Below are 11,632 nucleotides of genomic sequence, written 5' to 3' on the forward strand. Positions count from 1 at the left end.
GCGTTGAAGAATTCTATGGTGAAAATATTGAAAAACGCAGGAAGCATTAAAGGAGACAGAAGGAATACAGAGTCACTGTACCAAAAAGAATTCATCGATGTTCAACCATTTCAGGAGGTAGCATATGATCAAGAACCAATGGTACTGAAGGAAGAGGTCCAGGCTACGCTGAAGGCATTGGTGAAAAACAGAGCTCCAGGAACTGACGGAATATCAATTGAGATGTCTCAACAAACAGATGCAGCACTGGAAGTGCTCACTTGTCTATGCCAAGAAATTTGGAAGACAGCTATCTGGCCAAACGACTAGAAGAGATCCATATTCGTGCCCATCCCAAAGAAAGGTGATCCAACAGAATGCGGAAATTATCGAACAGTATCACCGATATCACATGCAAGTTAAATTTTGCTGAAGAGCATTCAAAAGCGCTTGCAGCAGTACATTGACAGGGAACTTCCAGAAATTCAAGCTGGATTCAGAGGAAGATGTGGAACCATGGATATCATTGCTAATGTCAGATGGATCTTCGCTGAGAGCAGAGAATACCAGAAAGATGTTTAACCTGTGTTTTATTGCCTGTGCGAAGGCATTCAACTGTGCAGGTCATAACAAATTATGGATAACATTGCAAAGAATGGAAATTCCAGAATACTTAATTGTGCTCATGAGGAACCTGTACATAGACTAAGAAGCAGTCGTTGGAACAGAACAAGGGGATACTTGGTTTAAAATCAGGGAAAGTGTGCATCAAGGCTGTATCATTTCACCAGACTTACTGAATCTGAGAAACTGCACTGAATGAAGAAGAACATGGCATCAGGATTGGAGGAAGACTCATTAACAACCTGTGAGATGCAAATGACACAACCTTGCTTGCTGAAAGTGAAGGGGACTTGAAGCACTTACTGATGAAGATCAAAGGCTATAGCCTTCAGTATGGATTACACCTTAATATAAAGAAAACAAAATCCTCACAACTGGACCAATAAGCAACATCATGATAAACAGAAAGATTGATGTTGTCAAGGATTTCATTTTACTTGGATCCACAATCAATGCCCATGGAAGCAGCAGTCCAGAAATCAAACAACATACTGCATTGGGCACACCTGCTGCAAAAGACCTTTTTAAAGTGTTAAAAAGCAAAGATACCACCTTGAAGACTAAAATGCACCTGACCCAAGCCATGGTATTTTCAACCTCCTCATATACATGCAAAATCTGGATAATGAATAAAGAAGACCAAAGAAGAATTGACGCTTTGGAACTATGGTGTTGGTGCAGAATGTTGAATATACCATTGACTGCCAGAGGAACAAGCAAATCTATCTTGGAAGAAGTACAGCCAGAACACTCCTTAAAAGGCGAGGATGGCAAGACTTCATCTCACGTACTATTGACCTGTTATCAAGAGGGACCACTCCCTGGAGAAGGACATCATGCCTGGTAAAATAGGAGTCAGTGAAAAGGAGGGAGACCCTCAATGAGACGGATTGACACAGTAGCTGCAACAATGGGCTCAAGCATGGCAACGATTGTGAGCAATGGTGGATTAACCAGTAAACACAGTATGCACTGTCTTGCATTGAGCAAGGTATGCATGGTTTAATTGTATTTACTTGCTACTCTATGGTGACCAGTGGGTTTCACCCTATCTTTGAAGTAGTGGGGGACAGGTGAAATTGTATATTATAGGTTGATGGGAAGGTACATTTGGGCCCATGAATACCTTGCTTGTTGGGTAATCTGACCCTGATTGTGAGGATAGTGCAGCACCAGGCAGCATTTTCATCTTGTTGTACATAGGGTTGTTATGAGTCGAAACCAACTTGATGGCACCTAAGAACGCAACAAAGCATTTAGAACAGTTCCCACATACCTATAGTGGGCAGCCTCTGATCTTGCTCCCAGTGATTCCCAACTTCTTGTGATTCCTTCCCCTTAAGCGTGTGCGGGACTTAGTGACTTGCTCCTAATAAATAGAATATGACAAAAGTGGTGGCAGTCACTTCTGTGATTAGATTACAACAGACTGTGACTTCTGTCTTGCGCTAGCCCTCCCTCTTACCGGCACTCTCCCTTGCCCTTTTGCTTGCTCCCTCTGATGAACCTAGCTGCCATTCTGTGAAATGCTCTTGGAAGAGGCCCACAAGGCAAGGAACTGAGGAAATGAGGCGTCAGCCCAACAATCTGCAAGGAACTAAATCAGCCAACAACACCTGAGTGAGTTAGGAGCCCTGAGACGGCTGTAGCCTGTGGGGGTCTCATAGCCAGAAGACACAGCTAAGCCACGACCGGGAAAACATGCTTTGTTTTTCCTGGTCCACAGAAATTGTGAGACAATAAATGTTGTTGTTTTAAGCCACTAAGTTTGGGAGTAATTTGTTATGCAACAATAGTAATGTTGTTGTTAGATGTTGAGTCAATTTTCGATTTATATTGAGTAAACCCATGTGACAGAGCAGAACTGCACCACAGGGTTTTCTAGGCTGTAATCTTTACAGGAACAGATCGCCAGGTCTTTTCTCCCACAGAGCCGCTGGTGGGTTGGAACTGCCAACTTTTCAGTTAGCAGCCAAGCATCTAACCACTGCACCACCAGGGATCATTAAAATAGTAATAGACATCTCAAATTTTACATCTCCTCCCCCAATCCTCACATTGCATTAAATAGAGTCATCATCTATTAGTTGATCAAGCCAAAAGACTGAGAAATCATCTTTAATTTTTCACATTTTCTCTTCCCCTCCACTCTTAAATCAACCAGCTTTATGAATATCTTAGTAAACTGTTTCCGGAAGGGAAAATTCAAAGGATCTAAGGCAAAAATAATCTTGGATTATTAAAAAAAAAAAAGACAGAAAAACCTGTGTAGCTAGAGCTGCCAGCAGGAGGGATATAAGATGGAACTAGAGAGAAAAGCAATGGGCACTTAGGGCATTAAAGGCTATGGTCAGCAACTTGGATTTTTATTTTGAGTCAGGGCTTAAAACCAGTTCATTCCTGTTCGAGCTCCTGCTGAGAATCTGCATTTTCACCCCAGATAAACTGAATCAGAATCTACTTTTTTTTTTTTAAGAAGCTATAATCACTGGTTTGCTTCAGGTATCTTTGGGTCATTTAGTTTTGTCTAATTAGAGGTCAAAGATTTCATGATAATTCCATACAACTATCTCAAAAGATGTGTTTTTATTCATAAGGAAGACTAAGTAATTGAAGATAGACAGGTCTTTAGTAATTTGACACATCTCAGTAAAGATGATGACAAAAGAACAAAGAGAAAGCCACCAATGTTCTACCTGTTTCTAACAGTATTCTGATTCCAGCGACAGCATCAACAGACATTTTGTTCCTTCCTGACAGAAGCCAACAATCCTGATCTGAAACCCTTGGGGCATCATGTGTTTTTAAATTGTTTTGTTTTTCAGATTTTAGAAAGATAATGAAATGCATGTATTTATTTTATAACACCCTCAGCAGGATCTGGGTAACCACCTTGTAACAAACTACAATATATCTGAAGAAAAACATTTAAACAGTTATACTAAGTGGAATAAATAAATACTATAAGTAGTCCCAAATCTGTTCAGATCAGGTTTTGCTGCCAAATGAGTTGTGCCAAACTTAAAAACAAAAACATTTGGTTTTTAGAGATTTTTAGATTCAGAATTGGAAATAAGAGATTGTGGATTTGTATCTGTGTGTAGCTTGAAACCATTCAGGAACCTATATTTTCAATTCTTACTAACTTCATTGAGGGGTGGGCTGAGATGGCAGAATAGAATCTACATTTTTAACAAGATCCCCAGATGATTCTTCTGTATATGTAAGAATGCAAATTCTCCGCAGGGATTCAAGCTGGAATGAAGCTCTGTTTTCAGTGAAATGGGAATCAAATAGAGGACATTAAGCAGAATTGTGACATAATCTCACTATTTTAGTCTTAGTAAAGTCCCCTTTGGCTGTTGTGTGGAATAGTGATTATATAAGAAGATAAGATTGAATCAGGAAGACAAGCGAAATACTGTAGTCTAAGTGAGGGATAATGTTTTAGACAAGGTTGGAAGCAATGATGATGAAGAGAAGTGGATGGACTGGGGATATATTTCGGAGGAAGGACCAATAATAGAATTTATGATGATTTAGGAAATAACATTCAATCATTATTCCCTGTCCTTGAGCACAGGGAATGTGACCTAGCTGGAGCTGGGCTCACAAGGACTCAAAAGGACAAACCAACTGGACCCTGAGGTATAAAGACAATAGGGAGGATAACCTTGGAAAATATCTTTCACATAAGCCAATCAAATAGAACACAAAAGAATTTCCACTCTTATCTTTTTCTGTTAGCATTTAGTGAATAGAAAATTTGTGGGACCAAGAAAGATCCTCCTGACTGTCATTACTGAAACCTACACCAGTGATTGTTAAGAAAGACCATTCAAAATGTAGGATCACAGTTTCTAGCCAATCTGTGAAAAGGTGAAGCTTTCAATGGTTTTGTCCATTTGTAATGTTAATATATACTGATGACTCTGTAATGTTCCTTGGCTGTGGCAGCATTCTTGTCTGTTTTCCCATTCTTGCCTATTCTGTAATATTTCCTTGGATTCCAGCAGACATGGCTATGGCAGCATGCTTGTCCATTTCTCTACTTTTGCCTCTTTGAACACATGCCAAATGAAACGTTCTTTTTGCTTTACTAAACTTTGTGATTTTTTTCCCTACAACAACGGGCTAATTGGATGAGGAGAACAGAGGCACCAAAGATGACCCCCGGAAGTTTGGTTTGAACCACAGAGGAAGGTGGAGGAGGAACATGTTTAAGGAACACATTAAGGGTAGAAATCAAGATTTCTCTTTTGAACACGTAGGTCGGAGATGATGTATGTCCAGGTAGAAATGTCAAGAGGACAGACGGCTATACTCATCTCAATTCTGGGGAGAAGTTTGGGCTGGAGATACAGTTGGGAAAAATCAGCATAAAGATGACATTTAGCATCCAAGAACTAGAGGCGATTATCTAGGGAGAGAGTGTTGATAAAGAAGAGGGCTTAGGCCTGAGCCCTGAGCTACTGTAAAAAATAAGGGTCTGGCAGAAGAGGGTAGTTCCTGGGTGGTACAAATGTTTAACCACCCAGAGATGCCTCAGAAGTAAGATCTGGCAATGTACTTCTGAAAAATCAGCCCTTGGAAGCCCTAGGAAGCACAGTTCTACTCTGACTCACATGGGGGTCACCGTGAGCCAGAGTAATCTCTCTGGCACCTGGTAGTGGTGGCGGGCAGAGAGAGAGGAGCCAGCAAAGGGGACTGAGAAGCAGTAGCCAAGGTAACCAGAGAGTACCCCCATCCAGGAAACTAAAAAACCTACCTTAATTTGACTAAAACACCAGCGGTGGCAGTAGGGAACCCTGGAGATGACAGATTTAGCACACATGTAGCCTGAATGAGGGCTTAAAGTCAGAAATTTTCCTGTTGTAGAAAATAAAGTTCAGGGCTTGAGATTCATGACAGCTACTGACAAAAATAATTACATAAAATTTTATGTTTACCGAAATTAACTAGGTATTTTATATATGTATAAAATAACATAAAAACATCACAAAGCAATTAGTGTTTTGAAAATAAAGAACTAAGAGGGAAAATAAGAAGAGGGTTCACTTCAGATGTGACCAACAGGGGAACCCTCTTTGTGGAAGCCTTCAAAAGGAGAAGACAATTCAAAAGAATGAGCTGTGATCCCAGAGAGAGGAAGAATTTTCAGCAAAGGATGAAAGAACAGAGATGAAAGCTACTGAAAGGATAGCAGTCGAACTCAAAGCTTGAAAAACAGGTGTGAGAGAATGGGCAACTTCCTCCTGAGGAGGCTTGGGGAAAGGCTGGTCCTGGGGGGCAGGGTCAGGGGAAGGCTGGTCCTCAGAGGAAAGACTGTGAATTAATCATCGTTTGAAAAGGTTAACAAAAGGTTAAGGATATAGGTAGACTGCAGCCTTTCTCAACTGGGATTCCTCATCTGAATCTCAGTACACACAACATTGATCTCAGTGACTTTCTCAGTTCCCTCAAGGATGGTGTCATGGATTGAATTGTGTCCCCCCAAAAACATGTGTCAACTTGGTTAGGCCATGATTTCCAGTATTATGTGGTTGTCCTCCATTTCGTGATTGTAATTTTAGGCTAAAGAGAATTAGGATGGGATTGTCACACCACCCTTACTCAGGTCACCTCTCTGATCCAAGATAAAGGGAGTTTCCCTAGGGTGTGGCCTGTACCACCATTTATCTCTCAAGAGATAAAAGGAAATGGAAGCAAGCAGAGGGTTGGGGACCTCATACCACCAAGAAAGCAGCACCAGGAGCAGACCACATCCTTTGGACCCGGGATGCCCATGCCTGAGAAGCTCCTCAACCAGGGGAAGTTTGAGGACAAGGAATCTTCCTCCAGAGCCATAGAGAGAGAAAGACTTCCCTTGGAGCCGATGCCCTGAATTTGGACTTGTAACTTACTAGGCTGTGAGAAAATAAATTTCTCTTAGTTAAAGCCATGCACTTGTGGTATCTCTATTATAGCAGCACTAGATAACTTAGACAGATGGCAATTCTAGAATTCTTCCAAGGATGATAAACTTTGAGTGTAGCATCTAGATGTTTGGGGGGTGGGAAAGGGAAAGGAAGAGTTAATGAATTCCATGCAATGGATGCCCTAGGGTACTAGAGCTTATTTGCTTGCAGAATCCTGGTTGAGAGATGCTGTAGGCCTCTCCTAAAGACATATGTTGGGGAAAAAACACTGTAACAATAACAGAAAACATGTGTTATACCTTACATTTAAAACAAAACTGGAGCACTCACCTGGTAGAATTTCAGGCCTCACTGAGCAAATGTGTAATTCTGGAGTGGGGAGGAAAGCACTTCCTAACCCTGATATCCTGTCATTCCACGTGTTAAGTCAAGTGCTGTCAGCATCCTTACCTTCCTGGGTTTAGCTGAGCACAGGACTAATGTTAGTGTGTCCCAAATATTGCATGAGATACACTAAAATATTATTCATTGTTTATCTGAAATTAAAATTTAACTGGGTACCCTGTATTTCTGTTTGCTAAATCTGGCAACTGTAGCTGAGCATGATCAGTGGAGTGGACCAAAGGACAGCAAACTCACCAGCTAAAATATTTCCTTCCCAATGAGTGAAAGGACCACTTTCTCTGGTTATGCTGCAATTCAAGGTGTCTGGGCTCAGACCTCTTCCAACCCAATCTATTGCTTCCTTAATTGGCTGGGTCTCAGACACAGACATGGCAGGAAGGAGGAAACAGATCGCATACACTGAGTGAATACATGGGCATGAAGCCTCTGTGGCTTCCCAGGGACACTAAGTTAAGCCTGAGTCAGGTCAGAAGTAGACTGCTAGGGCATGGTGAGTCCGCAGTGTGTGAATGAGACACAGAACTTAGAAACTCCGAGATAATCATGCCCCTATGGTCAGTGTTGATTAAGATTTAACTGGTGTCCAAGATCTGTCTTGGTTTCTACCCATTCAGAGTACTCTTTAATAGAATTTTGATGACATAAGTGAGAATTCAAAAGAGAGACAGATACTTTGTGGACAGAATAAGCTGGGAGGACAAACTTGGAAAGGAAACCAGGAAACTGTAAAAAAAAAATTTTAAATAACAACTGAAAAAAAGAAACCCTAGAAAGTACATGCTAAAACAAAAAAACTCAGGAATACCTTAATGAAATAGCGGTTATTAAACAGAATGTAATGGGGAAATTCAATTTTTAAGAAGTTATGTATCTGTGGAAAAAGCACTGGAAGACTAAGCAGCAAAGTATTCACAATATTCAGGGATATAGTATTACATGTAGTTTTAATATCCTTTCTTGGACTTTTCTACAATAAATATAAATTATTTTGTAGTAAAAAATTCAATGTTTCATCTGCTTTGAGGATTGTGGTCTTTTTAAGAATTATCTATATGGGATCAAATTGACAACAGCAGCTAGAAAGTTTAGATAAGAAACTTGAGAGCAGTGGGTTTATGTTAAGGGGAGGAACAATTGGAAAAATGACAGTGAGAATAGTTGCACAACTTGAAAAATGTAATCAGTGTCACTGAATTGTACATGTAGAAATTGTCAAATTTGGGGGTATGTTTTGTTGTTTATATTTTCAACCACAATAAAAAAAAAATCTAATGTTTTAGGAGTTTTCTTATTTGCAAATTAGTACTTTGAAGTATGTTAATAACAGCTCAAGATTCTGCACATTATTTTATATATCTGTATTGTTCATGAATTTAACATTTTTAAATTGTTCTTAGAAAATAATGTTTTGATAGTGTCATGGATTGAATTGTGTCCCCCCAAAAATATGTGTCAACTTGGTTAGGCCAGGATTCCCGGTATTGTATGGTTGTCCTCCACTTTGTGATTGTAATTTTATGTTAAAGAGGATTAGGGTAGGATTGTAACACCCGTACTAAGGTCACATACCAGATCCAATGTAAAGGGAGTTTCCCTGGAGTGTGGCCTGCACCACTTTTTATCTTACAAGAGATAAAAGGAAGGGGAAGCAAGCAAGAGAGTGGGGACCGCATACCACCAGGAAAGCAGCGTTGGGAGCAGAGTGTGTCCTTTGGACCTGGGGTTCCTGTGCAGAGAAGCTCCTAGTCCGGGGGAAGACTGATGACAAGAACCTTCCTCTAGAGTTGACAGAGAAATCCTTCCCCTGGAGCTACCACCCTGAATTTGGACTTTTAGCCTACTAGACTGCGAGTGAATAAATTTCTGTTTGATAAAGCCATCCACTTGTGGTATTTGTTATAGCATCACTAGACAACAAAGATAACATACTCAGTAAAGCTTTCAAGTAAATATACAGTCATTATTTTGCTGATTTATGAGCCCCTCAACCTTCTGATCATCCATCCTAATTTGATTGCATAAATTAAGCAATACCCTTTGTCTGCCTACCTGTCTCGCCTGTGGGAATGCTGTGTTCTATAAAGTGTCTCCATAACGCTCTGAGGGCATACCTCTTGGCCGCAGCTAAGATCTTGCTGCTCATTATGGCAGTTGCACCCACCTTGCTTATGGCACTTGAGCACTGCCACCTGGGCTCTATTATCTTAGGATCCTTCCATCCTCATTGCTATCATTGAGTCCAGGTCTGTAACAGCATCTCTTACATCAACCCTGTCTTCAGAGGAGAGCAACTAAACAGCTTCCTAATGATGCTGGTCCCCTAATCCCCAGCCTGTTTCTTATACTTGGATAAATGAAGTGTCCTCTGGACCCTCATCGGTTGTTTTCGCATCTACATGCTATATCCAGTCTAACACGCCCACTTCTCTTGGACCTTTTGATTCCTTCCTGCACCATTTGCCACGACAGCTCTTCCAGTTCTACTCTATTAATTAGAGCCAGTGCTTTTTGCAAGCATCTAAGAAGCCACCTTGCCATGTATTAGTGCTGTCTCCTGGGGTCCTTGCCAATATGTTAATCCTCTACCATGAGAGAACTGTTGTTGTGTGCCACCAAGTCAATTCAGACTCATAGTGGCCGTATAGGACAGAGTAGAATTTCCTCATGGGGTTTCCTAGGCTGTAATCTTTACAGAGCATATTGCCAGTCTCTTTCTCAGCAATAACCCCAAGCAACAGCTATCTAATTCCAAAATGATTATCTTTACTATTTCCTCTGAAACTCTGAAACACCTGAAATGTTGCTCTGGCCAATGGAATCCCTTCCCCCAGTATCACATCTCAGTTTACAACCTGTGGAAGCTTTAACAATTGCACTGGACCCTCATGCTGGGGACTACTGTTACTCCACTACTAGTGGTGATGGGGTCCTTATTACAGCCAGCCAGGTCCAGCAACAAAATCCTATCTTGAGACAACTTCCTAACACTACATCCAGTACCAACTGTCATAGGTTAGTTTCCCTGGGAAGCAAACTCTGAGATTTCTGTGCAGACTGCAGAAGTTATTGGGGAGTGCTCTCAGAAACAGCACCTGTGAGGGCTGAAAGGTGAAGGATTGGGCAGAGAGAAAAGCTGAACTGCAAGCAGTTGCAGCAAAGGTCTCAGTGGATCCCATGCGGAGCTCTGGACCTGGGACGACTCTTCAGAGATATCCCAAATTGAAGAGGAAGACAAGTACCCCACATGAACCAGTCCTTGGACATGGGCTGTCCCTGCGGAGGGAACATAACCTTGGCCAAAGTGTCTTTTCTTTTGCTGAAGACAATGCCAGGAGAGCCACACCAATGAGAGACATCAGCCAACAACACCCTTAGCAGTTGCAGGAATGAACACCCGAGTCCTGAAGGAGGAATTGGGTGGCACGCCACAGCATCCACAGTGCTCTGCAGCACTGGGAGTATCACTGAACTTTCTGATTCATAAAATAAGGAATAATACCTCCTTTGCAGGATATCTACAGGAGCAAATGAAAAAAGCAACTGCAAGCAATTTGTGAGCTGTAACAGTGTTACTCTTTTCAGCCTGAATTCTGGAACAATCTCGTCTATTATGCTCAACTCCCACTACCCATCTCAAGAACAGTAGGAATTGTACTTTTCTACCATGACCTATCTTTGAATCCAATTTTATTGTTTCTCAAAAAAGTTGCCATTATGATGTTGAGACATTGCTAACTTTTTATCTGTATTTTGGGGAATTTTTCATCATACATTAATTTCTAAAATACCACGCACACACACACAAAATTGCTGTTGAGTGGATTCCGACTCATAGCAACCCCATTTGTTGCAGAGAACTAAGCTCCATAGGGCTTTCTTGGCTGTACTCTTTATGAAAGCAGATTGCCAGGCCTTCTTTCAAAAAAATGGCAGCACTAAAAAAAAAAAAACTAAACCCACTGCCACTGAGTCAATTTCCAACCCATAGTGACCCTACAGGACAGGGTAGAACTATAGGACACCTTACAACTGCTCCATAGAGTTTCCAAGGAGCACCTGGTGGATTTGAACTCCAACCTTTTGGTTAGCAGCCATGGCACTTAACCACTACGTCTCCAGGGTTTCCCATGACACCACCAGGTGGGGTCAAACTATCAACCTTTAGGTTAATAGCTGAGCTCTAACCATCTGAGCCACCCAAGGACCTATTTTCTAAAATAAGCCCTATGATAACAACAATTAGTCCATAATCTGGAACTCTATAACGAATAAAAGTCAAGAATTTGTAGTGCTTGAAAATTTTAAACTTCCCTCAAAATTTTTTACCAAAGATTCATAAATGAATCCTGCAATTCTAAGCAATTCTCACTAGAGGGAGTAAGTAACAAATAAATACCTTTCCACTGAACTTCTGAGATGCTTTCAATTGAAGAGGGCAAATTAGACCTTAAAGTTTATAGAATGAGCTTAAGAATCTCCTTACCTTTTTCCAAACATTTTGGAACACTCGAAATATTTGTGCAGTAATTCTTCTAGGGCATTTACAGATACGATGTCACTATGCTTATGTAGGAAGACAGAACCAAACTCAATGATTCACAAGTTCCCCTCCAACTCTAACTTTCCGTGGCCTATAAAATGGTCGGTTTTGGCATATGAAATGTGAAAGCGTAATTTATATAGGCAATAATTAAAAATACATTAGT

This window comes from Elephas maximus, chromosome 4 (assembly GCF_024166365.1).
Source record: "Elephas maximus indicus isolate mEleMax1 chromosome 4, mEleMax1 primary haplotype, whole genome shotgun sequence".
In the NCBI taxonomy this organism is placed as follows: Eukaryota; Metazoa; Chordata; class Mammalia; order Proboscidea; family Elephantidae; genus Elephas; species Elephas maximus.